Here is a 5,134-nt window from a genome sequence, read left to right as displayed (position 1 = left end):
CTGCCGATGCGTCCTTTTCTGTACGGCGGCCGCAGGGTTCTCCCACGTTTCTTCTCGGTGGAAACGCTCTGAGGAGGAAATGACCCCGCCCTGTAACCCAGCGGGGAGAGGGCGGCCCTCCCGGGTGTCAAGTTCGTCACTTCCAAGGAGTATCCGTCCGGCAGCGTGCCCTCCCGTCCCCTCTCCTCACGCGGGGTCTCCGTGCAGAAAACCCGGGGTCTCGCCCAACAGTCTCCAAGAACCAGGGATCTGGGGCAGCCGTTGGTGCGGTGGCGCTCACTCGCACACACGCACTCGCTCACGTGCGCATGCAAACACCTGGGGTTCTGTGCTGTCCTGTGTACACACTCACTCCCATGCAGACAAACTCACACTCGGGCATGCATCCATAGTGCGAATGTGCACCTGCTCAGACATTCTCACCTGCGTGCATGCACATGCACGCGCTCGCAGCCCACACTCACATGTGCGAGTGAGTACACATGAGCTAGCTGCTTGCACACTCACACCCGTGTATGTAATGTGTGTACACACTCACACGAGCTCACAGCTCACACTCTCATATATGTGTGTACAGACATGCTCGGCTGCTTGCACGCGCTCACCCTCACGTGTGCGCACACACACTCACACATGCTTGTGCTCACGCTCTCGTGTGTGCAAATGCAGATGTGCTCTGCTGCTTGCACACTCACACACTTGTGTGTGTGGCTGCACACACAAGCAGCCAGACACAAGCCCACAGGACGAGGCTGTATTTCTGTCCCCAGAGCGTGTCTCCGAGGACATGACCCCGTCTCTGCTCTCGGTGACGGTGTGGCCGCTGGGCTCTGCCTGCTCTGTCCCCCTGCAGGAAGGCGGTGAACAAGCTGACCTCAGAAGGGTTCCGAGATCAGTGGTCCCGCGCACAGCAGATGCACTGGAAAATCACGTCTGTCATTATCCTACAGCCAAAACGTATGTGCCCCAGCACTGTCCTGGGACACGGCAATTGTGTCCCAAGGGACGGATGTGAGCGGCCATAGAGGAGGGGCTCACTGCTGGTCTAGGGCAGGGATGACTCCGGTGGCATCACTCACTGCTCGCAGCCCCCGTTCTAGAATCCTGCTCGACGTGCAGCCTTGGCAATGACCACCCAGCCGGTGAGCAGGCTGGGAGGTGCCGTGCTGTTCCCTGCCTTGCCCGGCCTCAGGTTGGGGGGTGAGCGCAGAGAGAGGCACAGGGACAGGGCTGTCCCGGGGCGTGGGGACCCACGGTGAGGCCTTTGCCCAGAGTCCCGGCTGCTGGGGGGGCTCTCCTTATCATTGGTGTGGTCTCTTTACGGTCCTGGAACTACACACAGGCATGGACCTTTTGGTTTTGGTTTTGTTTTTTTTTAAAAAAAAGATTTTATTTATTTGACACAGAGGGAGAGATCACAAGCAGGCAGAGAGGCAGAGAGAGAGGGGGAAGCAGGCTCCCTGCTGAGCAGAGAGCCCGATGCAGGGGTTGATCCCAGGATCCTGGGATCATGACCTGAGCCGAAGGCAGACCTTTAACCCACGGAGCCCCGCAGGCGCCCCAGACATGCACAGTTTTTATCTTCGTCTTTTCTTCCTGTAACGTGTAGCTTTGCAAATCCTCAACATCGTAAAATCACAGCACAGAGGGTTTGGGATCCCTTCTCCACATTCCGCTTTGGTAACTGTTGCCCTCCGCGCGGGCTCGGGGGGGCAGGAAGGGTCTAGCACAGCTTCGGGACGCTGTCCCCAAGCCCACAGGAGCATGCGGGACACACGGCTCCTTCGACTTCGAGCCAGAGCAGTTTGGACTCAGGAGAAGCAGCCCCACCCCACGCAGGTGCCCTGAGCCCCTGGGGATGTGACTGCAGGAGGCTCTGGGGGGCGGGCTGCGACGGCTGTCAGAGGTCCGCAGAAGACTGCGAAGGCCGACGACGGTGCACATCTCAGCTGGGTTTCACGGCCCGGGGCACTCACAGTGGCATGAGGAGGGAAGCAGCCAGATGTCCTGGGTCCACCTCTGTTTTCCCAACAACCAGATGGCTTTATCATCAGTGTGTCTCTGGGCCTCAGCTTCCCCATCTGCAGAATGGGAATAACCGTGCCTTCCCGTTTAGAGTGCATGAATGTCTTCTGATTTGGTCAGGACCCATGTATGGGAAAGCAGCGTATGGAAAAACGGGGTATGGAGAAGCCTTCTAGAACCCCAGTCTGATTCGGAAGGTCTGAGACCCGGGAGAGGCAAGGATGGGGTGTCCATCGGAGGCCCCGCTGGCCCCAGACCCAGGAAAAGCCACGTTTCCGTCTGAGGTCAAAGGAGGAGAAACCGTGTCTTAATGCAAACGTCGTCCGGCAGGAGAAATTCTCTCTTACTTAGGGGAGGGTCAGCCTTTGTTCTATGCAAACCTTCAGCTGATTGGATGAGGCCCACCTCTGCGTGGAATGACTGTGTGCTTCACTCTGTAGGAACTGCCAGCATCCTGGTGAGTGCTGTGAAGGGAGTAAACCTGGCGATTCACAGACGTGTACCCCCGGGGCGAATAATACATTATATGTTAATAAAAAAATAAAAAATTTAAAAATAATAATGAGATAGAATTCACATACAACACCAAAAAAAAAAAAAAAAAAAAAAAGCCAACATCCACCACCAACCCAGGAAAAGGGCTCGGGATCTCTGGGGAGGGAGGGACCCCCTTTCTTGAAGGCACTAGGGGAATTTCAAGGGGCAGCAAGGCTGACAGCCCCTGACCCAGTCCATACCCCGGGCAGTTCGCTACTAAGGAGACGTTAGTGAGGTGCCCTTAGTCCTGGGCCATCACCGACGAGTCCAAGTTCTAACCCCTGGTGCCGGTGCGTGTGAACTTACTTGAAGAGAGAGTCTTTGCAGATAAGATCAACATGCAGGTCCTGGGATGAGATCCTCCTGGATTTACGGCGGGTCTGGTTCTGGTGACAGGTGTCCTCCTAAGAGAAGGGGGGTGGACTGGAGACACACAGACGGGAAGGCCGTGGAAGGACAGAGGCACGGGTCGGAAGGACGTGTATGCACGCCCGTGCCGCTGGCAACACTGGCGACGGACGAGGCAAGGAAGGAGCCTCCCTCGGAGCCTCCAGGGGAAAGCGGCCCTGCCCACAGCTTGGTTTCAGACGTCTGCCCCCAGACGTCGAGAGAACAAAGGTCGTGGGTTTAGGCCCCCAGTCCGTGGGGCTTGGTTCCGGCAGCTGCGGGACGTCCGTGCGCCCCACTGGGCAGAGCCTGGCCCGCCTCTATCGCGCCCCCGGAGGTCGTCTTCCCACCACCGCCTTCGCCCTCTGCCCCATGCCCGTTCCCCAGCCCTACTAACCCCCGGTTCCTGCAGAGATGTTTGGGGAGAACAGTAAGAGACGGTACGCGCGGGATCTGCGGGTGGGTGCCCACGTCGGGGCCTCAGCAGCGTGTCCTCCGATGGAAACAATACGTCGGTTCCCACGCCTTCCAGCCTCGGGCTCTCTGCCCTCCCAGGGCTCTAGGAAAGCCTTCAGGAACTCCTCTAGGTGATTACCCTCCTGACCGGAGCTTCCCGCGGACCGCCTCGCGTGTCCCGTGTCTTCCTCCCCTGCCAGCCACGGCAGGAAAGGCCGCCGCCTTCGGTCTAATGGTCTGTAAACGTCTTCATCCCACCAGAACAGGGGCTCTGCCCTCCTCCGTCTCAGGGGGCTCCCCACAGGGTCACGGGCACTGGGCCTGCCCGCAAGGCTTCTCCGCAGCGCCTCCCGCCTTTCACTCGCAAAACCTCTGACGTTCTCTGGCTCTGCCTTACCATCTACGGTGAGCGGTGAGGGCTTTCAGAGAGAGCCGTCCTGGTCCCGCGGCCTTCCTCCCAGCTGGAGGGTGTGAGTTCAGCACGGCAGCCTGAGCAGGGCCTGAGGGGAAAGTGCCAGAACTCCCAGCGTGGGGCAGCCCAGCCCCGACCCCAGCCCCAGCCTCCCTGCCTCCCTGCCTGCCGCAGCCCCTAAAGGTCGCAGGTCGAAGGCAATAGCATTTCTTCCAAAAAGAGATTTGTCCGGAAAACAACTAGCATGCGCGTGGAGGACTGGCTGTGCAAGCCCCACCCCCCAGGAGGGCTGCATTTCCAGTCGGGAAGTCGTGAGGTCGTGAGGGTGTGACCCTGATCCGACAGCAGTGGTGTCCTCGTGAGAGGGGATACCAGAGCTCCCAGTCTCTCTCCCCCTCTCTCTCCGTCACACCAGGACACAGAGAGAAGGTGGCCCTCGGCCAGCCAAGACGAGTCCTCTCTAGAAACCCAACCTGCAGGACCCTGATCTCGGACGCCCAGCCTCCAGACCTTTCTGTTCCTTGAGTCTCTCAGGCCGTGGCCTCTTGTCACTGCAGCCCACAGCTGAGTACGGAGCGATTTAAGGAGCAAGTGACACTGGTGACAGGAAACACCCATGCCCTCGGTCTTGTGGGCTCGGGGAGATGCAGCCAGAGATGGGCTCAGAGCCTCTGGATAGAGGCGGAAGTTCCCAAGATCAAAGCCAGAGCCGGCCTCGGAGGGGCCACGAGCACACGCTGTCAGCCTCTGCGGGAGCGTCCCACTCCCTCTCTCCCCGCAAGCCGCTCCGGGCCCAGGATGAGAGCAGCCCTGGGGGACACAGGAAGCTGCTGGGGACACGTGTGGGGCCGGGAGGCGGGAGAAAGCGCGGTCACTGTCTCTTACCAGGGCAGCCCTGTGCCTTCTCCCCCGGGCGCATCCGGCCCTGCTGGTGCGGCTCCTGGAAGGGCTCGGCCGGAGGCAGGAAACGGAACGGGACAGGAGGGGCTGCGGTCTGTGCAGAGACTCAAAGCTACAGGAGGAAGAGAGGACAAGACAGACAGACAGCACAAGTCACACTGTCCTAAGTGTTGGCTCTTTGCGGGGACACCGGCTTGCAGAATCCGCGTCCCACCTGCTCGGGCATCCATCCCCGGGCCGTCCACGTGCGCCCTCCAGCCCCCGCACACCGGGAACGCAGCCATGGCCGGGGCTGACCCAGACTCGGAAAGCCGTCCAGTCTGCTGTGGGTTCCGTCCTGTCCCCAAAGGGAAATGTCCAAGCCTCCCCAGGTGGGTGCGAGACAAGGTCTTTGCGGATGATGCTGAGTAAGGAGGC

General features: G+C 59.9%; 1 long non-coding RNA gene across 2 annotated transcripts; it reads right to left on the bottom strand.

Annotated features, from left to right (window-relative positions):
* Nucleotides 1-1,404: 1,404 nt before the first annotated feature.
* Nucleotides 1,405-4,820, bottom strand: LOC131825407 (uncharacterized). Of its 2 annotated transcripts, none has more exons than XR_009351245.1 (4): nucleotides 4,703-4,820; nucleotides 3,347-3,905; nucleotides 2,869-2,966; nucleotides 1,405-2,506 (listed from the first exon to the last, which is right to left on the bottom strand). It is a non-coding gene; the product is annotated as an uncharacterized LOC131825407 (long non-coding RNA). The 2 variants fall into 2 exon arrangements; XR_009351246.1 differs by having other exon boundaries at nucleotides 1,405-2,489.
* Nucleotides 4,821-5,134: the final 314 nt, after the last annotated feature.

This window comes from Mustela lutreola, chromosome 2, assembly GCF_030435805.1.
Source record: "Mustela lutreola isolate mMusLut2 chromosome 2, mMusLut2.pri, whole genome shotgun sequence".
NCBI lineage: Eukaryota > Metazoa > Chordata > Mammalia > Carnivora > Mustelidae > Mustela > Mustela lutreola.
Note: the sequence above shows the minus strand (reverse complement) of the source record. Positions and strands in the feature narration are given on the sequence as shown.